A 27,974-nucleotide genomic window follows, 5' to 3' on the forward strand; every position below is an offset into this window, starting at 1 on the left:
ATTATTTTTTATTGCATCTATTTGATTCTTCTCTTTTTTCTTCTTTATTAGTCTTGTTAGTGGTCTATCAATTTTGTTGATCTTTTAAAAAAAACCAGCTCCTGGATTCACTACTTTTTTGAAGGGCTTTTTGTGTCTCTATCTCCTTTAGTTCTGCTCTGATCTTAGTTATTTCTTGACTTCTGCTAGATTTTGAATGTGTTTGCCCTCACCTCTCTAGTTCTTTTAATTGTGATGTTAGGGTGTCAATTATAGATCTTTCCTGCTTTTTCTTATGGGCATTTAATGCTATAAATTTCCCTCTACACACTGCTTTAAATGTGTTCCCCAGATTCTGGTATGTTGGGTCTTTGTTCTCATTGGTTTCAAAGAACATCTTTATTTCTGTCTTCATTTCGTTATGTATGCAGTAGTCATTCAGGAGCAGGTTGCTCGGTTTCCATGTAGTTGAGCGGTTTTGAGTGAGTTTCTTAGTCCTGAGTTCTAGTTTGATTGCACCGTGGTCTGAGAGACAGTTTGTTATAATTTCTGTTCTTTTACATTTGCTGAGGAGTGCTTTACTTCCAACTATGTGGTCAATTTTGGAATAAGTGTGATGTGGTGCTGAGAAGAATGTATATTCTGTTGACTTGGGGTGGAGAGTTCTGTAGATGTCTATTAGGTCCGCTTGGTGCAGAGTTGAGTTCAATTCCTGGATATCCTTGTTAACTTTCTGTCTCGTTGATCTGTCTAATGTTGACAGTGGGGTGTTAAAGTCTCCCATTATTATTGTGTGGGAGTCTAAGTCTCTTTGTAGGTCTCTAAGGACTTGCTTTATGAATCTGGGTGCTCCTGTACTGGGTGCATATATATTTAGGATAGTTAGCTCTTGTATTGTTGAATTGATCCTTTTACCATTATGTAATGGCCTTCTTTGTCTCTTTTGATCTTTGTTGGTTTAAAGTCTGTTTTATCAGAGACTAGGATTGCAACCCCTGCTTTTTTGTGTTTTCCATTTGCTTAGTAGATCTTCCTCCATCCCTTTATTTTGAACCTATGTGCGTCTCTGCATGTGAGATAGGTCTCCTGAATACAGCACACTGATGGGTCTTGATTCTTTATCCAATTTGCCAGTGTGTGTCTTTTAACTGGAGCATTTAGCCTATTTACATTTAAGGTTAATATTGTTACATGTGAATTTGATCCTGTCATTATGATGTTAGGTAGTTATTTTGCTCATTAGTTGATGCAGTTTCTTCCTGTCATTGATGGTCTTTACAATTTGGCATGTTTTTGCAGTGGCTGGTACTGGTTGTTCCTTTCCATGTTTAGTGCTTCCTTCAAAAGCTCTTGCAATGCAGGCCTGGTGGTGACAAAATCTCTCAGCATTTGCTTGTCTGTAAAGGATTTTATTTCTCCTTCACTTATGAAGCTTAGTTTGGCTGGATATGAAATTCTAGGTTGAAAATTCTTTAAGAATGTTGAATATTGGCCCCCACTCTCTTCTGGCTTGTAGAGTTTCTGCTGAGAGATCTGCTGTTAGTCTGATAGGCTTCCCTTTGTGGGTAACCCGACCTTTCTCTCTGGCTGCCCTTAATATTTTTTCCTTCATTTCAACTTTGGTGAATCTGACAATTATGTCTCTTGGAGTTGCTCTTCTCGAGAAGTATCTTTGTGGCATTCTCTGTATTTCCTGAATTTGAATGTTGGCCTCCCTTACTAGGTTGGGGAAGTTCTCCTGGATAATATCCTGAAGAGTGTTTTCCAGCTTTGTTCCATTCTTCCTGTCACTTTCAGGTACACCAATCAGACGTAGATTTGGTCTTTTCACAAAGTCCCATATTTCTCGGAGGCTTTGTTCATTTCTTTTTACTTTTTTCTCTAAACTTCTCTTACTGCTTCATTTCATTCATTTGATCATCAATCACTGATACCCTTTCTTCCTTGATCGAATCAGCTACTGAAGCTTGTGCATGCATCATGTAGTTCCCATGCCATGGTTTTCAGCTCCATCAGATCATTTAAGGTCTTCTCTATGCTGTTTATTCTAGTTAGCCATTCATCTAATCTTTTTTCAAGGTTTTTAGCTTCTTTGCGATGGGTTCGAACATCCTCCTTCAGCTCAGAGAAGTTTATTACCTATCATCTGAAGCCTTCTTCTCTCAACTCATCAAAGTCATTCTCTGTCCAGCTTTGTTCTGTTGCTGGTGAGGAGCTGCCTTCCTTTGGAGGAGAAGAGGCGCTCTGATTTTTAGAATTTTCAGCTTTTCTGCTCTGGTTTCTCCTCATCTTTGTGGTTTAATCTACATTTGGTCTTTGATGATGGTGACGTAGAGATGGGGTTTTGGCGTGGATGTCCTTTCTGTTTGTTAGTTTTCCTTCTAACAGTCAGGACCCTCAGCTGCAGGTCTGCTGGAGTTTGCTGGAGGTCCACTCCAGACCCTGTTTGCCTGGGTATCACCAGCGGAGGGTGCAGAACAGCAAATATTGCAGAATGGCAAATGTTGCTGCCTAATCCTCCCTCCGGAAGCTTCATCTCAGAGGGGCACCCAGCTGCATGAGGTGTCAGTCGGCCCCTAGTGGGAGATGTCTCCCAGTTAGGCTACTCAGAGGTCAGGGACCCACTGGAGGAGGCAGTCTGTCCGTTCTCAGATCTCAAACTCTGTGCTTGGAGAACGACTACTCTCTTCAAAGCTGTCAGACAGGGATGTTTAAGTCTGCAGAAGTTTCTGCTGCCTTTTATTCAGCTATGCCCTGCCCCCAGAGGTAGAGTCTACAGAGGCAGGCAGGCCTCCTTGAGCTGTGGTGGGCTCTACCCAGTTTGAGCTTCCTGGCCACTTTGCTTACCTACTCAAGCCTCAGCAATGGTGGAGGCCCCTCCCCCAGCCTCGCTGCTGCCTTGCAGTTCGATCTCAGACTGCTGTGCTAGCAGTGAGTGAGGCTCCATGGGCGTGGGACTCTCTGAGCCAGGCGCGGGATATAATCTCCTGGTGTGCTGTTTGCTAAAACTATTGGAAAAGTGCAGTATTAGGGTGAGAGTGTCCCGATTTTCCAGCTACCATCTGTCACAGCTTCCCTTGGCTAGGAAAGGGAATTCCCCAACCCCTTGTGCTTCCTGGGTGAGGCAATGCCCCACCCTGCTTTGGCTCACACTCCATGGGCTACACTCAATGTCCGACAAGCCCTAGTGAGATGAACCCGGTACCTCAGATGGAAATGCAGAAATCACCTGTCTTCTGCATTGCTCATGCTGGGAGCTGTAGACTGGAGCTGTTCCTATTCAGCCATCTTGGAACCAGAACCCTAAAAAATTTATTCCTTACAGCAGTTTTAGGTTTGCAGAAAAATTGAGTGGAGTATGGAGAATTCCTATATATTCCCTTCCTGCCACTGGCCCACCTACACACTTTCCCTTATTATTAACATGTTGCACTACTGTAATACATTTGTTACAATTGAGGAGCCAATATTGATACATTATTATTAATTAAAGACTGTCATTTACATTAGGGTTCACTTTTTGTGTTATACATGCTGTGGGTTTTGACCAATGTATAATGACATGTGTCAACCATTACAGTATCATACTGAATAATTTCACTGGCCTAAAACCCTCTGTGCTTCAGGGAGTGGAACACCACACATTGGGGCCTGTCGGGGAGTGGGGGGCTAGGGGAAGGATAGCATTAGGAGAAATACCTAATGTAGGTAATGGGTTGATGGGTGCAGCAAACCACTGTTGCACGTGTATACCTATGTAACAAAACTGCACATTCTGCACATGTACCCCAGAACTTAAAGTATATTTTAAAAATCCCCTGTGCTCTACCTATTCAATCCCTCTCTCCCTTCCCCCAAATCTCTGGTAATCACTGATCATTAAAAAAAATTATGGTAAAGACATATATAACACAAAGCATACCATTTTAGCCATTTTTAAGTGTAGAATTTGGTGGCATTAAGTACATTCACAATGTTATGTGACCATCACCACTATCTATTTCAAACACTTTTTCATCATACCAAACAGAAACTCTGTACCTACTAAACAATAACTCCCTCATCCCTCCCCCGAACCCTGAGACCCTGGTAACCTCTATTCCACTTTCTGTCTCTGAGAATTTGCCTATTCTAAGTATCTCATATAAGCGAAATCATACAATATTTGTCCTTTTGTGTCTGGCTTATTTCACTTAGTGTAATGTTTTCAAGGTTTATCCACGTTGGACATGTCAGAATTTTTTTTTTTTTTTTTTTTTTTTTTGAGATGGAATCTGGCTCTGTTGCTCAGGCTGGAGTGCAGTGGTGTGATCTTGGCTCACTGCAACCTCCACCTCCCAGGTTCAAGAGATTCTCCTGCCTCAGCCTCCCGAGTAGCTGGGATTATAGGTGCGTGCCACCACACCCAGCCAATTTTTGTATTTTCAGTAGAGACAGGGTTTCGTCATGTTGGCCAGGCTGGTCTTGAACTCCTGACCTCAGGTGATCTGCCTGTCTTGGCCTCCCAAAGTACTGAGATCACAGACGTGAGCCACCATGCCTGGCCATATGTCAGAATTTTGTTCCTTTTTATGGCTAAATAATATTCCATTGTATATATATACCACATTTTGTTTATCCATTTCATCTTTGTTTCCACCTTTCGGCTATTGTGAATAATGCTACTATGAACATCGGTGTGGAAATATCTGAGTCCCTGCTTTGTTTTCCTTTGGGTATATACCCAGGAGTAAAATTGCTGAATCATTATGGTAATTAATAGAGGAATTGACAAACTGTTTTCCTTAAATGGCTGTACCATTTTACATTTCCACCAGCAATGCACCAGGGTTTCAATTTCCTTTCATCCTAGAGAACACTTTCTTTCTTTCTTTCTTTCTTTTTATATATAATAGTTATTCTAAGTGGTATGGTGTACAATTGTGGTTTTGATTTGCATTTCTCTAATGAGTAATGATGTTGAGCATCTTTTCATGTGCTTATTGCCATCTGTGTATCTTCTTCAGAGATCGTCTATTTGAACACATTGCCCATTTTTGAGTTTTTTGTTGTTGACTATGGATCTTTTTACTGTCTCCATAGTTTTGCTCTTTCCAGAATGTCATATATTTGGAACCATGCAGTATGTAACCTTTTCAGATTGACTTCTTCACTTAGTAATATGTACTTAGGTTCTTCCATGTCTTTTCATGGTGTGACACCTCATTTCTTTCTAATGCTGAGTCACAGTCCATTGTATGGATATACCACAGTTTATCTGTTCATCTACTAAAGGACATCTCGGTTGCTTCCAAGTTTTGGCAATCACGAATAAAGCTGAGATAAACATCCATGTGCAGGTTTTTGTGTGGATATAGGTTTTCAATTTATTTGGGTAAACACAAAGGAGCTTAATTCTAGGTTGTATGGTAAGTGTATTGGATCCGAGAGTCACAGAGATCCCTTTCTGTCATAAACATCTGGAATGCTCATGCTTTCTTTCAAATTCTTTTTAAAAGTCCATGGACCTAACTGGAATATCCAGCTAGGGACTTGGAAGGAGTGTGTGAGTGTGTGAGTGAGTGTGTGTGTGTGTGTGTGTGTGTGCGCGCACGTACATATGTGAGACAGAGAGAGAGAGAGAGAGAGAGAGAGAGAGAGAGAGAGAGAGAAAAAGAGCTTTTGCTTAGGCTATTGACCTAGGAGGTTCTTGAAATGAGAGGCTGGGTCAATAGGCCCCAGACACTGCCCACATGTCTCATGAGCGCCAGATGTGCTCTATGGTTAGGTGAAGAAGCATGTCCCCAACTGAGAGGAACAGACACACCTGGTGGAAGAATGCAAAACTGAACACAATTCTTCACTGCATACATTCCACATGACCGATTATATTGTCAAGGCTCCAGTGCTTTCCTCAGAAATCTTTCACATTATGTTTTTCAATTTTTTTCACTGTGACTATGTAGTGACTGTGACCCACAGTAAGAAATACAGTTTATGAAATAACCCTGTACATCTATTTTTATAAATATGTTTATAGATCTGTAACTGAATTCAAAGTTTTGTGAAACTATCCTACTTTTATTACATGTGATGCTCCCTAATATTTTCTATCCTGTTTCAATAAAAAAACTCTAAAGGTGATTCTCTAAAATGATTTTGTGACAATAATGGGCCTGGACCTGCAGTTTGAAAAATACTGCCTTAGGATCATTTTACATTTTTTATTAAAGAAATACACTTTTGTCATTTTGTTTAAAGACGGTTACCTCTAAGAGACAAGAAGAATTTTGTGGAGTATAGGTAAGCTTTATCCTTGACTGGAGTGACGCAAGAACAGAATTCTCAAGCTTAAGAGTGTGTGATAGTATGTTCTCACTTTTTTGTGGAATCTAAAAATCAAATCAATTGAACTCACAGACATAGAGTAGGATGGTTACCAGAGGCTGAGAACGGGGTAGAGTTTGAGAGGAAGGTGAAGATGGTTCATGGGTTCAAAAAGATAGAATTAATTAATAAGACCTACTATTTGATAGCACAATAAGGTGACTATAATCAGTAATAATTGTATATTTTAGAATAACTTGAAAAATGTGTTAATAATTGGATTGTTTGTAACTCAAAGGATAAATGCTTGAGGGGATGGATGCCCCATTCTCCATGATGTGCTTATTTCATATTGCATGCCTGTATGAAAACATCTCAAGTACCCCTTAAATATATACACCTACTATGTACCCACAAAAATTTAAAAAAACAATAATAATAATTTAAGAAGAGTCTGTGTGATTGAAAGGTCTAGTGAAAACGGACACTACTAACATAACTTTAACTGGATAAGACCCTGTACTATGTGAGAGGCTGATCCTTTCTGACCTGCAGGCATATCTAAATTAATGTTTGTTGGAGCATTGTTTATAGTGATTAAGAGGTAGAAACAACTTTAATAGGGGAATTACTAAATAACTTGTGATATACTCATGCTATAAAAAAATAGAAAAAAACAGAGTCAATCCAACAGGAATAAAAAGTCTGGGGCAACAAATATCAAATGGTGAATTGGTTAGATCCTGGGCAGGCAGTGGGGTACATATAAGAAATTCCAGAAGGAGGTGAGAAATGAGTGGATTGAAAAAGCATATCCAGGCCGGGCGCGGTGGCTCAAGCCTGTAATCCCAGCACTTTGGGAGGCCGAGACGGGCGGATCACGAGGTCAGGAGATCGAGACCATCCTGGCTAACACAGTGAAACCCCGTCTCTACTAAAAATACAAAAACTTAGCCGGGCGAGGTGGCAGGCGCCTGTAGTCCCAGCTACTCGGGAGGCTGAGGCAGGAGAATGGCGTGAACCCGGGAGGCAGAGCTTGCAGTGAGCTGAGATCCGGCCACTGCACTCCAGCCTGGGTGACAGAGCGAGACTCCGTCTCAAAAAAAAAAAAAAAAAAAAAAAAAGAAAAAGCATATCCATTATAACATACATCTTTATGTTTGAAAAACAAACATTAAAAGCTGTTACTTTTTTCTCACTTTGTAACATAGACTACAAAACAGCAGAGCTTTACATTACCTTCTTAGTTCTTAGGGATACACAGAAGACACTAGTGCTTTAAATAATTAGGGTGTGCCCCTTCCCAGAAGTTGTATCAGAAGTTTTAGGGAGCAGTCATAAGACTTTCATGTTTTAAATAGTTGAGAAACATTTGTTTGAAGACCAGGTAGAAATACGCTAAATTCACTTTTTCAAGAGTTACTCCTTGGGGGAAAATCAATGGTATGCATGTGGTTCTTATTGCCTTTTTTCAGATAATATAAAAATAGTTATTAGACAAAGGACAGCCAAGTAAGAGGGTTACTCTACAAGTAAATGACTCACTAAGAGTATATCGGCAAACTAACCATGGGCATCTCCTGACACACTGTAGTCCTGCTATAAACCATCATTCTCTGTAAGGATAACAAGAATCACTATTAAGCAATCTCAGTTTTTAATGATTTAATTGCTATGGTTTTGGGAGTTTGGAGGAGTTTGGGAGGAATTACAATGAAGACTAAAGCTGATATTCACCATTAAAACAAACAAACGCTACTTTTCCCACTCTTCCCACAAAAACTCAATACTTTCCAACCATGACCATCAGCTCTAAGAACACTCCTGTTCCTTTTATCTGAGAAGGCTCAATTTTCTAGGCTTCCTTATGCTTGTAAAGGCAGAAAACGTACTAACAGAACCGTTAAAAAGAAAACATCAAAAGTCAAACAAGATCTCAAGTCTTTAAAGACAGGCTCTTACCATGTTGCCCAGGCTGGACTCAAACTCTCAGGTTCAGTCGATCCTCCCACCTTAGTCTCCTGAGTAGCTGGGACTACAGGTGTGTACCATCACACCTGGCTGTAAGTCATTTTGAATGGACTTGTCTTTTATTCTCAGAGTAAACTGAGAACACAACAGATTTAGGCTTCATGAATGAGGCTAAAACCTTTAAAGCTTAAGGGAGGAAAGGATCAAACCTATATACAAAAGCCACTTTGATTAAAAGTGAATGTGGCCAAATATCTAAGATGTGTGCATGGGGTATTTGAGAAATAAACAAATTCAGCGCTAACTTTTAGAGAAACAAGTGATAGTGGTTAGTGATTGATACAGTTTGGGTGTGTCCCCACCCACATCTCATCTTGAATCGTAGCTCCCACAATTCCCACATGTTGTGGGAGGGAGCTGGTGAGAGATAATTGAATCACGGGGGCGGTTTCCCTTATATTGTTCTGGTGGTAGGGAATAAGTCTCATGAGATCTGGTGGTTTTATTAAAAAAAATTCCCCTTTTGCTTGGCTCTCATTCTCTCTTGCCTACCACCATGTAAGATGTGGCTTTGTTCCTCCTTGCCTTTCACCATGAGTGAGACCCCTCCCCAGCCATGTGGAACTGTGAGCCAATTAAACCTCTTTCCTTTATAAATTACCCAGTCTTGGGTATGTCTTTATCAGCAGCATGAGAACAGGCTAATATAGTGATGGATAAAAGCAAGTGCCTAAGGAGTCCTAGCTAATGCAGTAAGACACAAAAAGGAAATAAAAGGTATACAGATTGGGAAGGAAAAAAAATCAAACGGTCTTTGTTCACAGATGACATAAGCATCTATGTAGAACATTAGCAAGGATAGACAGAAAAATCTTCTGGAACTGATAAGCAATTGTAACAAGGTTTCAAGAAACAAAGTTAATCTACAATGCCAATTGTTTTCTATATGCCAGCAACGAACAAACGGAAGTCGAAGTTAAAAATACATTGCTGTTTACATTGGCACTCAAAAGGAAAAAATAAATACATAGGTATAAACCTAACAAACTATGTACCAGATCTCTATGAGGAAAACAAATAAATATATACATATGCAAAACCCTGATGAAAGATATCAAGGAAGAACTAAATAAATTGAAAGATATTCAAAATTCATGAAGAGGAAGACAATACTGTCAAGATCTCATTTCTTCACAACTTGATCTACAGCTTTGATGCAATCCCAATAAAAATTCCAGCAAGTTATTTTATGAATATTGACAAATTGTTTCTAAAGTTTATATGGAGAGGTAAAAGACTCTCTCAACATGGAAGGAGAAGACCAAAGTTGGAGGACTGATACTACTCAACTTCAAGACTTATTATAAGGCCACAGTAATCAAGACAGTGTGGTCATGGTAAAAAACACATAAATCAATGGAACAGAATAGAGAGCCCAGAAACAGATCCACAGAAATATAACTGATCTTTGACAAAGGAGAAAATGGTGCTGGAACAACTGCACATCAATATGCAAAAATGAATCTAGACACAGACCTTACATCCTTTACAAAAATTAATTCAAGATGGATCATAGAACTAAACATAAAACGGAAATCTAAAAAATCCCAAAAGATAACATAGGAGAAAACCTAATTGACCTTGGGTATGATGATGACTTTTTAGGTATAACATCAAAGTCATGATCTGTGAAAGAAATAATTGATAAGCTGGACGTCATTAAAATGAAAAATGTCTTCTCTCTGAAAGACAATGTCAAGAGAATGAGAAGACACACCACATACGAAAAAAAATTTGCAAAATACACATCTGATAAAGGACTGCTATCTAAAGTATATAAAGCACTCTTAAAACTCAACAATAATAAAATAAGAACTGAATTTTAAAATGGGCAAAAGACTTGGACACCTCACTAAAGAAGGTATACAGATGGCAAGTAAGCATGTGAAAAGCTGTTCCACACCATATGTCATTAAGGAATTGCAAATTAAAACAAGACATGACTACATAGCTATTAAAATGGCCAAAATTGGCCGGGCGTGGTAGCTCAAGCCTGTAATCCCAGCACTTTGGGAGGCCGAGACGGGCAGATCACGAGGTCAGGAGATAGAGACCATCCTGGCTAACATGGTGAAACCCAGTCTCTACTAAAAAAAAAAAAAAAAATACAAAAAAAAAAAAAAAAACTAGCCAGGCGAGGTGGCGAGCGCCTATTAGTCCCAGCTACTCAGGAGGCTGAGGCAGGAGAATGGCCTAAACCCGGGAGGCGGAGCTTGCAGTGAGCTGAGAATGCACCACTGCACTCCAGCCTGGGCGACAGAGCGAGACTCCATCTTGAAAAAAAAAAAAAAAAGGCCAAAATCCAAAACACTGACAATAGCAAATGCTGGCAAGGATGTGGAAGCAACAGGCACTCTCGTTCATTGCTGGTGGGAAAATGGTACAACCATTTTGGAAAACAGGTTGGTAATTTCTTATAAACCTAAATATATTCTTGCCATATGACCCAGCAAGTGAGTTTCTTTGTATTTACCCAAATGAACTGAAAACTTATAGCCACGCAAAAACCACATGGATGTTTATAACAGCTTTACTCATGATTTCCAAAACTTGGAAGCAACCAAGATGTCTTTCTATAGATGAATAAACTTTAGTATGTCCACACAATGCAATATTACTTAGCATTAAAAATAAACGAGGTTTGAAGCCATGAACAGACATGGAAGGTGGTCTTTGGGTTGATTCCATGTCTTTGCCATTGTGAATAGTGGTGCACACCCTTGGTCCCAGTTACTTAGGAGGCTGAGCTGAGAGGACTGCTTGAGTCCAGGAGGTCAAGCCTGCAGTGAGCCATGATTGTACCACTGCACTTTAGCCTGGGTGGCATGAGACCCTGTCTCAAAAAAAAAAAAAAAAAGAAAAGAAAGACATGGAAGAACCTTAAATACATGCTACTAAGTGAAAGAAATCAATCTGAAAAGGCTACATACTGTATGATACCAATTATATGACATTCTGGAAAAGGGTAAAACTATGGAGACAATAAAAGGGTAAGTAGTTGCCAAAGGTTAGGGGGAGGGATGAATGAATAGGTAGAGCACAGAGAATTTTTTTTCTGGACAGTGAAACTATTCTACATGATACTAACAAGGGTCAATTTATACTTACCAAAATATACATATATACTTTATACATTTATGTAGTAATACCATACAATATACTTTTCAAAACCCATAGAATGCACACTCCCCCAAGAGTGAACTCTAATGTAAAAGACAGACTTTGGGTGATAATGATGTGTCAATGTAGGTTCTTCAGTGGAAACAAGTTTAGGACTATAGTGCAGGATGTTGATAGTGGGGAAGGTTTTGCTGGGGTGGGGGCATATGCAAACTTTTTGTACCTTCCACTTAATTTTACTGTGAACCTAAAACTGCTCTAAAAAATAAAGCTTATTAATTTAAAAAACCAACAAAAACAAATACCTGATGAGAAAGACTGGCCTCCCTTGTGCTGGAGGAAGTTCTAGGAAAAAGAAATTGTAAAGAAATGAAATGACAAAGGTGCCACAAATTATGCCTAATGATTACTTTTTTAGTTGAAAACTGGGAATTTCTGCCTCCTAACAAGGATAAAAAGTCAGATAATTTGTGGTGAGGACTCAAAAAGAACCTCAAAAAGTGGGATAAGAAGGTAGATTAGGGTCATCTGGCTATATGAAAAAAAGAAAATGAAGGCAGATTATAGCCTGAATCTTTCCTTGGTACTGTTGCAGCCAAAAACAAAACAAAATAAAACAAGCAAAAACCTCTCTAGATGTATCTGTAAGGCAGTAAGATATATGCAGGCAGTGTGTGTATATGTGTGTGTGTATACAAAACACACACATTTCTCTGCAGAGAACTTGCTTATTTGTAAGGGTAAAGTGGGAGGCAGAAGGAGCTGTTCTGCAGCAGAAGGAGAAGACATTCATATGGCCAAGAAACATGAAAAAAAGCTCAACATCACTAATCATTAGAGGAACGCAAATCAAAACTACAAGGAGGTAACATCTCACGTCAGTCAGAATGGCGATCATTAAAAAGTCAAGAAACAATAGATGCTTGCCAGGTTGTGGAGAAAAAGGAATGCTTTTACACTGTTGATGGGAGTGTAAATTAGTTCAACCATTATGGAAGACAGCGTGGTGACTCCTCAAAGATCTAGAAGCAGAAATACCATCTGACCCAGCAATCCCATTACTGGGTACATACCCAAAGGAATATAAATCATTCTATTATAACGACACATGCACTCATATGTTCACTGCAGCACTATTCAGAATACCAAAGACATAGAATCAACCCAAATGCCCATCAATGGCAGACTGGATAAAGAAAATTTTGCACATATCTACCACAGAATACTATGCAACCATAAAAAGGAATGAGATCATGTCCTTTGCAGGGACATGGATGGAGCTGGAAGCCGTTATCCTCAGCAAACGAACGCAGGAACAGAAAAGCAAACACTGCATGTTCTCACTTATAAATGGGAGCTGAATGATAACACATGGACACATGGTGGGGAACAACACATACTAGGGCCTGTCATGGAGGGCTGGTAGAGGAAGAGCATCAGGAAGAATAGCTAATGGATGCTGGGCTTAATGTCTAGGTGATGGGTTGATCTGTGCAGCAAACCACTGTGGCATACTATGTAACAAACATGCACATGTACTCCGGAACTTAAAGTTGAAGGAAAAAAAAAAAGAAGGAAAAGAAGAAATAAGAAGGCATTTAGGGAACCTCCCTCCTTTACTTTTCTCTATAAGGATAACTAGCTGCAAAAGTCTGATGAGCAGCCTCCTAATCAGCTGCAACCAGAGTTCTCTCATACTGCTTTGTTAAATGCAAATATAAAAGATGAGCCTTTGCTTTCATTTGATTCTTGACATGGGGGTGACAACTTTTTGGAAGACTCTATATGACAGTGATTTCCTGTTAAAAGGGAGAGAGCTTCATTAGGCAAAAACAAATAAAAGAAACCTCTGAAAGGGAGAATGGGTGGAAGCAACCACAGAGGGTTCAATAGGTAGAAAATGAAGTCCCAGTTTCTCATAGATAACAGGACAGAGGAAAACAAATTGAGATAGTTCTCACTGCCTTCCACAGAGCATGTGTTCTATATATCTTTGTTGAATGAATGTTACAAAGATGACTGGACAATGTAAAATGTTTGAGATAATGGTGTCAGGATTCTTTCTTTTTCTCAAATTGGGCCAGAAAGATTGATCAGACCAAATCTTCAAAACTCAATTCCAGGAACTACAAAGCCTTCAGCTCATCACACCCACTCTGCTTCCCCAAAAGTACAGCCTGAACTGTGAGTCAGGGCTTGCAAGGATGAGAACAGGTAACCCATACGCTAAGTATGGGTGATTTTTCTGATCACAGAGGAGAGCTACAAAATTTTGGAATTTAACCAGTTTCCACAACCACAATGATTAGAAAAGAGAGACCATCACTACCAAAATCAACAGTCCCCTGCATTTATGTTGTGTCCTTTAGACTTGTGGCAGGGCATAAGTAGGAAGCTTTGAAAACGCATATCCTCTGTCTTGGGTCTAAGCTGGAGAAATTTAGCAAGAGTATCTACACATAAAGGTGAAAATTTTCAGAGTGGTTGACAATTGGTTTCTGAAGACATGTGCCTGAAGAATTGTTTGAGAGCCTTATGAAAAGCCACATACCTAACAAAGAAGTTGGCCAGCCTCAAGGGTATGGAAAACCAACAGAACCAGGGTCTGTAAAAAGTACAGAATGCATAGCACAAATTCTGAGCTCACTGTTCACATCAGTATCAATCCTGAGACTTTTAACCAAAACCATCAAAAGGAGTTCCTATCCTCTGTGGTCTTTGATGGAATTCAAGCCCCAAGGGGTCTGATTGTTCTCCTGTGACTGGCTGTTGCTTTAGAAATCCAGTGCCTTACTACAGTGCTCTTGAAGGCTGTTCCTACTCAGCCATTGTCACCTGGCAGTAGCCTACAGGCTATTTTTAGCTTTCATGTTTGTAGACCCTGAAGGGGTGTACCTGATACCTCCCCACCTCTCTCTATTACCTCTGTTTGTCCAAGAAAACATAGTCACCTCAACTGCACAGGCTACACTCAGCAAATGTTTATAAAAGAAGCAAATAAGTGGATGGTGATACATGGGGTATAATAATTGCATTAAATGGCGACTGAATCTGCTCATCAGGGACCTAGTGCAGAGAACAGGGAGTGTCTCTCCAGTTTGCTGAAAAACTTTGCTTCCTAAGTACAATCCCACCAGCCAGTCACTGATGGTGTGATGTTCTTCAACTGTTGCTCTGCTTCTGTGGGAAGTCAGCACCGTGGCTTTAAATGAAGACTCAGCCCAGATCCCCAGAGGCTGAAGATTACGCCATAATTTTGTTCTCATGTATATTGAGCTTTTCGAGCTTTCAGTAAATATTATACAGCAGCAGGACTTTCCTCATGCCTCATAGTCTAGAGCTGAGGCCAGGAGGACTCAGTTTCAGTACTTGAAAAACCCAAAATGCCGGGCGCAGTGGCTCAAGCCTGTAATCCTAGCACTTTGGGAGGCCGAGACGGGCGGATCACGAGGTCAGGAGAGCGAGACCATCCTGGCTAACACAGTGAAACCCCGTCTCTACTAAAAAATACAAAAAACTAGCCGGGCGAAGTGGCGGGTGCCTGTAGTCCCAGCTACTCGGGAGGCTGAGGCAGGAGAATGGCGTGAACCCGAGAGGAGGAGCTTGCAGTGAGCTGAGATCCGGCCACTGCACTCCAGCCTGGGTGACACAGCAAGACTCTGTCTCAAAAAAAAAAAAAAAAGAAAAAAAGAAAAACCCAAAATTGTTCTGTTAATTTAGGATGGCCATGCTTTCCTGGGATGACTGAGGCTAGTGCTGCTGTGCTGGATAAACGTGGTGAATGGAGGGACAGTTGGTCTACAGAGATGGAAACTAAAAATAGCATGTAAGTTACTGTCAGGTGACTGGCTAGGCTGGCTATCAACAGGCTCCAAGAGCCCTGCAGTGAGGTACTGGATTTCTAAAGCAAAAGCAAGTCCCTGGAAAATAGGCAGACCACTGGGCTGGATTTCCTCAATGAGCAGCAGTATCAGGAAGGAGGTAAAAGGACACTCTTTTTTTACGGCTTTGGTTAGTCTTATCAGGGTTGATGCCATCCAGATGTGCACTGAGCTCAGGGTCACTGCTGTGCATTCTGCAATTTTTTTTATAGGCCCTAGTTCTGTTGGCTTTTCATACCCTTGTGGTTGGTCACCTTTTATGTAAGGTATGTGGCTTTCCCTGAGGTTCTCAGACAATCTTTCAGACACATGCTTCCAGGAGTCAATTGTTGACCACCTTGACAGGTGTTTCATGAGCTATATCTTGAAAGATGAGTAAGAGTTTCTGTAACGGATAAAGAAAAATTATTCCAGGAGGAGGGAAAAAGCACACAGAAAGGTAGGCACACAGCTCTACAGGGACCCCACTGTGGCTTGAATGGTGTGAAACTTGCCTTAGTGCTGGGTAGAAACAGGCAAGGAACTCTGCTTTCACATAAGAATTATCATTATTCCAAAGAGTTGGTTGGAAATAGTATGCTTAAAGTATTTGTTTAGAAGGAAATATATTTGGATTTCAGGAATTAAAAATAATCTGACCCAGAGAACTGGATATTCTGAGGACAGGGTGGCAGCCCCACCTCCTGACATTCATGACATTGTATAATTCCTTCCCTTAAGTAACTTGTCTTTGACCAATCGAATAGGGCAACACTGAGGTGTGTCACCTTCCATGAGTAAGTTACAAAAGATTATTACTTGTGACTTGCTAGCTGACTTTCTATTGCCTTCTTTGTGCTTATGCTTTTATGAAGTAGCTACACTGGAGACGCCCACGTGGCCAGGAACTAAAGGTGACCTGTGTCAAACAACCAGTGAGGAACTGAAGTTCTCAGTCCAAAAGAGCATGAGGAACTGAATCTTGCCAACAATCACTGAGTGAGCTTGGAAGTGGAACCTTCCCCAGTTGAAACCTCAGATGAAACCACAGACCCCGGGTTGATACCTTGATTTTGGCTTGTGAGAGACTGTGAAGCAAAGGACCCAGTTAAGCTATGCTAAAACTTTACTTTTTGTGTATCCATTGTATGTTTTTTGATTTGAGGTTACTACCATGAAGCTTTCATTTATTTTTTATTTTTTAATTTTTATTTTATTTATTTATTTATTTTTGAGACAGAGTCTTGCTTTGTTACTCAGGCTGGAGTGCAGTGGTGCAATCCTAGCTCACTGCAACCTCTGCCTCCTGGATTTAAGTGATTCTCCTGTCTCAGCCTCCCGAGTGGCTGGGATTACAGGTGCCCCCCACCACACCTAGCTAATTTTTGTATTTTTAGTGGAAGCAAGGTTTTGCCATGTTGGCCAGGGTAGTCTCAAACTCCTGACCTCAGGTGATCCGCCCACCTCAGCCTCCCCGAAGTACTGGGATTGCAGGCATGAGCCACCATACCCAGTCCCATGAAGTTTTCAAATACTATCTTATAACCCATCATTTTAAGCTGATAACAACTTAACACTGTTTGCACAAACAAGCCAAAAAAAAAAAAAAAAAAAAAAAAACTAATAAAAACTGTACACCTCAACTGCTTTTTTTCTTTTTTTTTGAGATAGAGTCTCGCTCTGTAGCCTGGGCTGGAGTGCCGTGGTACCACCTCAGCTCACTGTAACCTCTGCCTCCCGGGTTCAAGTGATTCTCCTGCCTTAGCCTCCTGAGTAGCTGGGACTACAGGCATGCATCACTATGCCCTAATTTTTGTATTTTTAGTAGAGACAGGGTTTCACCATGTTGGTTAACCAGGATGGTCTCGATCTCTTGACCTCGTGGTCCACCTGCCTCGGCCTCCCAAAGTGCTGGGATTACAGGCGTGAGTCACTGCATCCAGCCTATCTCTTTGCTTTTTAACTTTTTGTTGTTTGTATTTATATATTATACTGTCTATGTTTTGGAAAGTTGTAGTTATTATTTTTTTGATTCGTTCATCTTTTAGTCTTTCTACTTAATGGTAGTTTCCACACCACAGGTACAGAGTTGTAATATTTTTCAGTGTGTTTACTATTACTGGTGAGTTTTGTACCTTTTGATGATTTCTTATTGCTCATTAATGTCCTTTGCTTTCTGATTGAAGTACTCCCTTTAGCACTTCTTGTAGGACAGGTCTGGTGTTAATGAAATCCCTCAGCTTTTATTTGTCTGGGAGTCTTTATTTCTCCTTCATCTTTGAAGGATATTTTCACCAGATATGCTATTCTAGGGTAAAAGCTTTTTTTCCTTCAGCACTTTATGTCATGCCATTTTCTCCTGGTCTGTAAAGTTTCTACTGAAAAGTTTGCTGCCAGATGTATTGGTGCTCCATTGTATGTTATTTGTTTCTTTTCTCTTTCTGCTTTTAGAATCTTTCCTTTATCCTTGACCCTTGGGAGTTCATTACAAGCCTTGAGGAAGTCTTCTTTGGGTTAAATGTGCTTGTGTTCTATGACCTTCTCGTACTTGGATATTGATATCCTTCTCTAGGTTTGCGAATTTCTCTGTTATTATCCCTTTGAATAAACCTCCCACCCCTATCTCTTTCTCTACCTCTTCTTTAAGGCTAATAACTCAGATTTGCCCTTCTTTTTTTTTTTTTTTTGAGACGGAGTCTCGCTCTGTCGCCCAGGCTGGAGTGCAGTGGCACGATCTCGGCTCGCTGCAAGCTCCGCTTCTCGGGTTCACGCCATTCTCCTGCCTCAGCCTCCTGAGTAGCTGGGACTACAGGCGCCCGCCACCGCGCCCGGCTAATTTTTTGTATTTTTAATAGAGACGGGGTTTCACTGTGGTCTCGATCTCCTGACCTTGTGATCCGCCCGCCTTGGCCTCCCAAAGTGCTGGGATTACAGGCGTGAGCCACCGCGCCCGGCAGATTTGCCCTTCTGAGGCTATTTTCTGGATCCTGTAGGTGTGCTTTATTGCTTTTTATTCTTTTTTCTTTTGTATTCTCTGTGTATTTTCAAACAGCCTGCCTTCAAGCTCACTAATTCTTTCTTCTGCTTCATCAATTCTGATATTAGAACACTCTGATGTATTCTTCAGTATGTCAGCTGTATTTTTCAACTCCAGAGTTTCTGCTTGATTCTTTTTAATTATTTCGATTGCTTTGTTAAATTTCTCTGGTAAAACTCTGAATTCCTTCTCTGTATTATCTTGAATTTATTTGAGTTTCCTCAAAACAGCTATTTTGAATTCTCTGCCTGAAAGATCACATATCTTTTTCTCCAGGATTGGTCCCTGGTGCCTTATTTAGGTTGTTTGGTGAGGTCATGTTTTCCTGGATGGCACTGATGCTTGTGGATGTTTGTTGGTGTCTGGCTATTAAAAGGTTAGGTATTTATTGTAGTCTCTGCAGTCTGGGTTTGTTGGTACCTGTCCTCCTTGGGAAGGCTTTGCAGTGCTTCAAAAGAACTTGAGTGTTGTGATCTAAGCACTATCTGCATTAGGGGGCATCCCATGCCCGGTAATGCTGTGCTTCTTGCAGACCTGTAGAAGTATCACCTTGGTAATCTTGAATAAGACCCAGAAGAATTCTCTGGATTACCAGGCAGAGACTCTTGTTCTCTTCCCTTACTTTCTCCCAAATAAATGGAGCCTGCCTCTCTCTCTCTCTCCCCGATGAGCCGGCTGGGGGTGGGGTGACACAAGCACCCCTGTGGCCACCACCACTAGGACTATGCTGGGTCAGACCTGAAGCCAGCATGGCACTGGGTCTTGCCCAAGGCTCGCTCTAACCATTACGTGAATGCTGCCTACGTTTGCCCAAGCCCCTAGGGCTCTACAATCAGCAGATGCTAAAGCCAGTCAGGCTTGTGTCCTTCCCTTCAGGGTGTCAAGTTCCTTCAAGCCCCCAGTGAGTCTAGAGATACTGTCTGGGAGCCAGAGCCTGGAGTTGGGAACCTTAGAAATCTACCTGGTGCTCTATTCTACTGTGGCTGAGCAGGCACCCAAACCACAAGAAAAAGTCCATCCCACTCTTCTTCCCCCTTTCCACAAGCAGAGGAACCTCACCCCATGGCCACCACACTCCCAGGCTATTGCTGATGTTCACTTATGGCCAAAGGACTCTTCAGTCAGCTTGTGATGAATGCTGTCTGGTCTAGGGCAGTGGGCTCCCTTCTGGCCCAGGGCAGGTCCAGAAATGCCATCCAAGAACCAAGGCCTGAAATTGGGGACCCCAAGCACCTGCCTGGTGCTCTATCCCCCTGTGGCCAAGCTGGTACATAAGATGCAAGACAAAGTCCCCTTTACTTTTTCTTCTACTTTTCTCAAGCAGAAAGTGCTTTCCCCCATAGCCACCACACCTGGGAATGTGCTAAGTCTCACCGGAAGCCAGCAAGTCTGTCTCACCCAAGACCCACAGCATACTACCTGGGTATTGCTGCTGGTTATTCAAGGCCCAAAGGCTATTTAGTTAGCAGGTTATGGGTCCTGCCAGGACTAGGTCCTTCCCTTCAAGGGAGCAGGTTCCCTTCTGGGCCAGGCTGTGTCTAAAACTGTTGTCCAGGAACTAGGGCTTGGGATGGGGGCCTCAGAACTCTGACTGGTGCCCTATGTTACCGTGGTTGAGCTGGTCACCAAACTGCAAGACAAAGTCCTCTTTTCTCTCTCCTCTCAAGTGGAAGGAAGGGATCTCTTTTGGAGCCACAAGCCGTGGTGCCTGGGGTTGTGGAGGGGTGGTGAAAGCACTCCCTTAGATGTCCTGGCTGGTGTCTCAGTAGGTTACATGCCCCTCAAGTCCACTGGCTCTGAGCCTAGTTCAGCAATAGAATTTGCTTAGGAGTTGCAGTTCCTGTGGTCTAGGCCACCTTTTGAGTTTATTTAGGGCCCTAGAACACTTAAGCCTGTGGTGGTAAGGCTTGCTGGAACTCAGATTCTCACTACTGGGATGGGTGATTTCCCTCTGGCTAGGGCCTCCTGCATGGGTGTCAGCTGTCTTGCCCCTTCCACCATGTGAGGACACAGCAAGAAGTTGGCAGTATGCAACCTGGAAGAGGCCTCTTACCAGAACACCATCATGCTGGCACCCGGATCTTGAACTTCCCAGCCTCCAGAACTGCAAGAAATAAATGTTTTGTTTGTATTTTGTTATAGCAGCCAGAATAGTCTAAGACAGGAGGCATATGGTTTGATTTGTTCTAGTATTGATGATGTTAGATTTGGTTAAAGTGATGCCTTAACCTATGGGAAAATACTCTGAGGCAATGAAAATATCCTGTTCCTCATCAAACTTTCACCTACTAGTTTTAGCAACCATTATAAATTTTCCAATGTCATAATTCCTTCTATATTTATAAACTGTCATTCTTCTGTAAGAAAGAACTTTTCCTTCTCCCATACCTATTTATATTAGTATAGACTAATTAATTCTTATTTTATTTCATGGGTTATATACATTATTATCATTATTTATTTATATGCTCAAATTGTCCCCAACTTGATCAGTGGTGGCCTCTTTGCGATGACTGCTGTATCCTTTTGATATGTCTTCATGATTCTTTGAGTACTTCTAGACTTTATGGCACAGAAGTTCTATGATAATCTTATACCTCCTGTGTTTCAGCCTCTTGTTTAAAAAATATTGAAATTTGCTCTGGCAGACAATTTACTGGCAGATCAGCTTGATCCTTTTCAAGGATTTTTCTAACCTTTGTAAAGGTGGGACTAAAGTGGCCCTTATCTAGGTCTAAAGTAGCCCTACCCTATAGTGTGGCCTTTCTGAAAGGCTAATTGCGTGTCCATAGGGTTCAATGAGGTATTTCCATTTTGACCACTTGGACTTCCTAACTCTAGCAGCACTGTGAAACCTCCAGAAATTCCATTCAGTTCACAGCTCTCCAGCAAGTGACCTGAGCCAAACCTTACAGGGTCTCATTCTGTTACCATTTGGCCAGAGACTTAATAGGCACACTATGCATATTCCCGGTGATATTTTTTTCTGCACAGCTGCCTTCTCTCAGGTAATCTTCTCTGAAAACTCTACCTACTTCAACAGCCAGAAATGCTGATCTTTGCCTCCTAAGCTTGGCTATGTAACTGTGCTCTGTTTGGGCCCCCTACCTCTCTGCACGTAGTCTACAAGATGCCCCCAGGGAGAAATTGTGAAGCATTTCTCATGTGTTTCTCCTGTGTAAAGAGATCATAGTCCATTGTTGCTTGTTGTCCAAACAGTTTGTGCATGTACTTTGCCCAGTTTTATAGTTCTTTACAACAGAAGGGCTAATGTGGCTCAGTTACCCCATTATTATCCAAAGTGGATGCAACATGTATTCTTTATAGAAATTGAATATAAAATAGAATCCTTAACATGATTATACATACATGAGTGCATGCGCACACACACACTTTTAAAGGTCTCATTATAAAACTCATCAATATCTAAAGTCAAGAGCACGTGAACTCTTGTATTAACCAATAAAATTAGATAAGAAAAATAAGAGAGATAAAAATAGAAGGAAGGATATAAAAACTATTATGTTCATATGATGGCAACAGAGGAAAATAAATAAAAGTTTTAATCCTGGTTAAGAGGTTATACATAGGTTCAAACAGCATTTATTAGGTTGGTACAAAAGTAATTGCAGTTTTTGCCATTAAAAGTAAAAATAGCAAAAATAAAATATATAGGAATAAACCCTAATTAAAATCATTCAAGAACTATAGGAAAACAATTTTACAACTCAGAATCTAAGACTCCCACTTGCAGTCAAGATGGAGCAAGAGGGCCCATATATACTCTACTCTGAAATAACTAAAAACTTACACTGACTCTTAAGACATTAGACATCAATCAATACATGACAGTGATCACTGAGAGATGGGAAACCAGTGAGGTGTGCTCTACAGTAATATCAGCTTACAGCCTACACAGTTTCTAGGCTGTGGTGCAAGGAGGGGAAACTCAAAATCTTGCAGTCTCCATGAGTTGAGAAGATGGAGCTGCAAGTCACAGAAGAGTTAGGCAGCAAGAATTTGCAGGGCAGAGTACCTGAGAACAGAGGGATGGACACAAAGAGAACTCTTGAGATTTGAAGAGCTCCCCTCTGGTATTCAGCAGATGACTGGTTGATGTATGCATGAGAGAAAAATATCTGAGGTGGGATTTTAAAAAAACACTTGAAAAATATAAGGGTATAATACCCAGATATCATGCATAGAGGCAGGCAGAGTGCCTATGTCAACAGCAAGCGTAGAAAATATCATAATAAATAGGACACTGGGTAAAGTAGCAACAAAGGCCTTACCTTAGTAGTGAGTAAAAATTAATCCTAAGTGGTGATGGGTCTGCCTAATAAAGCTTGTAAGGATTACTTGAAAAAATCAAACTATTTCCAAGCAACTGAGTCATATTTGGAAAACAAAGTACATGAATATTTATAGGGAAAAATGGTAGACTAGGAAGCTCCAAGCCCTTTTCCTCCACAGAAGCATCAAAAATAACCAGAAACTGACAAATATCATAACCTTATAGGAGATCTATAAAACAGTCAAAGGTCTAGAAAAAACAAGCAAATGTCCAAAAGAGAAAAAGCCATATTCAAAACAGTAGAAAATTTCATGACACGTTTACTTGCCCTTGCCTGACCACTTCTTCAGTATGGCAGTCTTGGTCTGGAGGAAGTGGCAGCCCTGTTTTCAATTCCCCCTCTCAAACTAAAAGGAACAGAGCAACCTAATTTGTAGCATTCTAGGGGATGTTTAGGGGATGCCTGAAGGACTGGTCTCCGAGTCACCTATCTCAGGCTTCAGGTGGAGAGAAGTGGCAAGTGCCATTCATGAAAACTTCAAGAGGACTGCAGACCCTCAGGGCAAGAGATTATGGGAAAATATATAAAGTAAACCATAAAATGCCCCAAGGAGTAGCTGTATGAGACTTTTTTGAGAGATCAAGACATTAAAAAACAGCTCTGTAAACCAGGAATTGAAAAAGGTACCCAGGCCCAGGCAAGATGTGTGCTCAGAAAAGACCTTAGAAAACCTTCAACTTTTCCTCTGAGCCAATCCCTTTTACTTTAAACTAAGTAGATCATGCTTACCTAATTACTAAAGAACTTCCCTGACACAGAGTCAGTCTGCAGAATGTAAGAGAGGTAACTGAATTTTCAAATGTTCGATTTTCAACCACAACAACAAGAAGTCACTAGGCATACAAGGAAACATGAAAGCACCACCCATGTAAAGGAAGAAAATAAATAGAAACTATCCTTTAAAAATCACAGGAATTATACTTACTAGACAAAGACTTTAAAAGATTGTCTTAAAATATGCTCAACGAGTTATACAGAAATACAAAGAACTAAAAGATTCCAAAGCAACCCAGAGTCAGGTTGGTCCATACAGCCCCAGGCTTCATGCCTGCCCCAGTGCCAAGTCAGCACCCTTGGACTCAGGCACCAGGCTGGCACCAATAGACATAGGCTTCAGGCCTGCCTAGTGTTTGGATGGTTCTTACATCCTCACCCTCTTGGCAGGCCCCTGCAGCCACATGCTCCAGCAGATCTAGGGTCCAGGTCTGCTCTAGTAGACCCAGGGTCTAGGCTCATCCCTACTGACCCCAGCATTGAGCCAGCCCCCATGGACGCAGGCTCCAGGACATACCCTATGGACCCAGGTGCCAGACCTGCCCTCAGGCACCAAGCCAGCCTGCCCAAGAACTCCCCAAACAAGCTTGCCTGTGGACTATGCCACATAACCTACCCAGAATCTCTAAATGGGCTGATTGATGAAGGGATTTCTCAGACAAAGCCAGTCAGCAAAGACTGAAATTTATCTTTTCTTCTTCAAATGTACAGATACCAATGCATGGCCATGAGAATCAAAAGCAATTAGGGAAAAATGACAACACCAAATAAACAAAATAAAGCCCCAGTAACTGACTCTAGAGAAATGGAATCAGCTTCTTATGAAATGGGAAAAAAAGAAAACTAAATAAATAAATAATTTAAAAAGAAATAGAGATTTATGAACTATCTGACAAAATACTTTAAAATAATTGTTTTTTAAGGAAGTTCAACAAATGTCAAAAAAAAAAAAAAAAAAAAAAAAAACAGAGAAACAATTCAACAGAACCAGAAAAATAAATAACCAAAGTTAGAAATTTAACAGAGACTGAAATGATTTTTTAAAAATCAAATGGAAATTCTGACACTAAAAAATAGGATGAATGAAATGAAAAATGCAATAGGAAGCATCAACAGCAGAACTGACTAAGCAGAAGGAAGAACATATGAACTCAAAGACAGTTTACTTGAAAATATACAGTCAGGGGGATGGGGTAAAGAAGGCCAATTAGAAGCAGCTACATCTATGGCTCTCAAAAAGAGCAGTGAAAATGGCTAGTGAATTCTGCACTTTCAACTGAGGTACCCAGGTTCTCACATTGGGACTGATTAGGCAGGCAGCTCAATCCACAGATAGTGAGGAAAAACGGTGGCATGGCAACCCACCCAGGAGTGGCATGGAGCCAGCAGAACCCACCACCCCTCAGCCAAGGGAGGCAGTGAGTGATTGTGTGACCCTGCCTGGGAAACCATGCTGTTCCCACTAATCTTTGAAACCCAGGAACCAGGAGATCCCCTTGTGAACTTACACCATCAAGGCCTTGGGTCTGAAGCACAGAGCCGGATGGAGCCTCAGCAGAGTGCTTGGGCATACAGGGAGACCCAGGAATTCTGCATACTCCAACTCAGGAATTCCAACAAGACAGGAGATCCATCCGTTCACTTTCCTAGGAATGGGGCTGAATCCAAAGAGTCAAGTGGTGTTATCCCACCAGCCCCACTCCCATGTCACCTCACAAGTTAAGACCTACTGGCTTGGAATTCCAACTGGCCAGTGGCAGCACGCTGGAGATAGCCTGAGATGGACCAAGTTCCTAGGGGGAGGGGTGGCCACCATCTCTGTGGTTTGAGACAGCTGTCCTAGCCTGCTGACACCAGGGATGGGGAGCAGTTCCTCACAATGCAACACAGCTGCTATACCTGATTGTGGCCAGTCTTTTTTGTTAAGTGGGACCCTGATCCTTCCCTTCCCACTGGGCGGGGCCTCCCTGCAGAAATTTTAGCAACTCCAGCCAGGGTTATATGGACAGAACTCTGATCTCTCCCTGGGATAGAGTCCCCAGCGGCAGGGGCAGCCACTGTCTTTGTGGTTCAGCTAATTTATTCTTTCCAGCCTGCTGGCTCTGGAGAGTCCAGGCAGTCAGTGCAGCATACCTGCTCTGCCAAGGAGCAGCCAGACTGCTTCTTTAAGCAGGTCCCTGATCCCATTCCTCCTGACTGGGTGAGACCTCCCAACAGGGGTTTCCAGAAACCTGCCACAGGAGCATTCTGGCTGGCATTAGGTTGGTGCCCCCCTGGGATAGAGCTCCTAGAAGAAGGATCAGGCTGCCATCTTTGCTGTTTTGCAGCCTTAACTGGTAATAACTGTAGGTGCAGGAGAGACTAAGGCAGCTAGGGTCTAGAGTGCACACCCAGCAAACCGTAGCAGCCCTATGGAAGAGTGGCCTGACTGTTAAAAGAAAAACAAACAGAAAGCAATAACAATAATAACATCAACAAAAAGACCCCACAAAAAATCCCAGTTAAAGGTCAGCAGACTCAAAGATTAAAGGTAGATAAGCCCACAAAGATGAGAAAGAATCAACACAAAAATACTGAAAACTCAAAAAGTTAGAGTGCCTCTTCTCCAAATGATCACAACACCTCCCCAGTAAGGGCACAGAACTAGGCTGAAGCTGAGAAGGCTGAAATGACAGAAGTAGGCTTTAAAAGGTGGGTAATGATGAACTTCACTAAGCTAAAGAAGCATGTTCCAACCCAATGCAAAAAAGCTAAGAATCATGATAAAACAATACAGGAACTGATAACCAGAATATCCAGCTTAGAGAGAAACATAGCTGACCTGATAGAGCTAAAAAACACACACAAGAACTTCATAATGCAATCACAAATATCAATAGCAGAACAGATCAAGCAGAGGAAAGAATCTCAGAGCTTGAAGACTATCTTTCTGAAATAAGATAGGCAGACAAGAACAGATAAAAAGAATGAAAAGGAATGTACAAAACCTCTGAGAAATATAGGATTATGTGAAAAGACTGAACCTATGACTGATTAGGGTACCTGAAAGAGACAAGGAGAAGGAAACCAAGTCAGAAAACATGCTTCAGGATATCATCCAGAAGAACTTCCCCAACTTAGCAAGACAGGCCAACATTCAAATTCAGGAAGTCCAGAGAACCCCAGTAAGATACTCCATGAGAAGGTCAACCCCAAGACACATAATCATCAGATTCTCCAGGGATGAAATGAAAGAAAAAATGCTAAGAGCAGCCAGAAGGAAAGGCCAGGTCACCTACAAAGGGAAGTCCATCAGGCTAACAGTGGATCTCTCAGTGGAAACACTATAAGCCAGAAGAGATTGGGGGCCAATATTCAACATTCTTGAATAAAACAGTTTCTAACCCAGAATTTAATATCCAGCCAAACTAAGCTTCATAAGATCCTTTTCAGGACAAGCAAATGCTAAGGGATTCGTCACCACCAGGGCTGCCTTGCAAGAGCTCTTGAAACAAGCACTACATATGGAAAGGAAAAACTGTTACCAGCCACTAAAAAAGTACACTGAAGTACACAGATCAGTGAAACTATTAAGCAACCACATAAACACATCTGTAAGATAACTAGCTAGCATCATGATGACAGGATCAAATTTACACATAACAATGTTAATCTTAAATGTAAATGGGTTAAATGCCCCAATTAAAAGATACAGAATGGCAAGCTGGATAAAGAGCCAAGCCCCATTGGTATGCTGTCTTCAAGAGACCCATCTAATGTGCAAAGACACACATAGGCTCAAAAAAAACGATGGAGGAAATTTTACCAAGCAAATGGAAAACAGAAAAAAGCAGGGGTCATAATCCTACTTTCTGACAAAATAGACTTTAAACCAACAAAGATCAAAAAAGACAGAGATGGGTATTACATATGGTAAAGCATTCAATTCAACAAGAAGAACTAACTAATCCTAAATATATATACACTAATACAGGAGCACTCGGATTCATAAAACAAGTTCTTAGAGACCTTCAAAGAGACTTAGACTCCCACACAAAAATAGTGGGAGACTTTAACATCCCACTGACAATATTAGACAGATCATCAAGACAGAAAATTAACAAAGATATTCAGGACCTGAACTCAGCTTTGGACAAGTGAACCTGATCGATATCTACAGAACTCATTACCCAAAAATGATAAGATATATATTCTTCTCATTGCCACATGGCACCTACTCTAAAATTGAAAACATAATTGGAAGTAAATACTTCTCAGCAAATGAAAAATAACTGACATAATAACAAACAGTCTCTCATACTACAGCATAATAAAATTAGAACTCAAGATTAAGAAACTCAAAGTCACACAACTACATGGAAATTGAACAACCTGCTCCTGAATGATTCCCAGATAAATAATGAAATTAAGGCAGAAATCAAGAAGTTATTTTTGAAACTGCTGAGAACAAAGAGACAAGGTACCAGAATCTCTGGGACAGAGTTAAAGCAGTGTTAAGAGGGAAATTTATAG

At 41.2% G+C, this 27,974-nt stretch overlaps 2 protein-coding genes across 2 annotated transcripts in view; both read left to right on the forward strand.

Moving 5' to 3' along the window:
* The window catches only part of LOC126937437 (uncharacterized), a 265,633-nt gene that overhangs the window by 60,296 nt on the left and 177,363 nt on the right, over positions 1–27,974 (forward strand). The window lies entirely within an intron of this gene.
* The window catches only part of DCTN3 (dynactin subunit 3), a 237,471-nt gene continuing 228,324 nt past the window's right edge, over positions 18,828–27,974 (forward strand). Inside the window, exon 1 of the mRNA XM_050760841.1 lies at positions 18,828–18,831. The gene's annotated coding sequence lies outside the window, so the exon portion shown is untranslated. The remainder of the gene's footprint in view (positions 18,832–27,974) is intronic.

The sequence above is a fragment of the Macaca thibetana genome, chromosome 15 (assembly GCF_024542745.1).
Source record: "Macaca thibetana thibetana isolate TM-01 chromosome 15, ASM2454274v1, whole genome shotgun sequence".
In the NCBI taxonomy this organism is placed as follows: Eukaryota; Metazoa; Chordata; class Mammalia; order Primates; family Cercopithecidae; genus Macaca; species Macaca thibetana.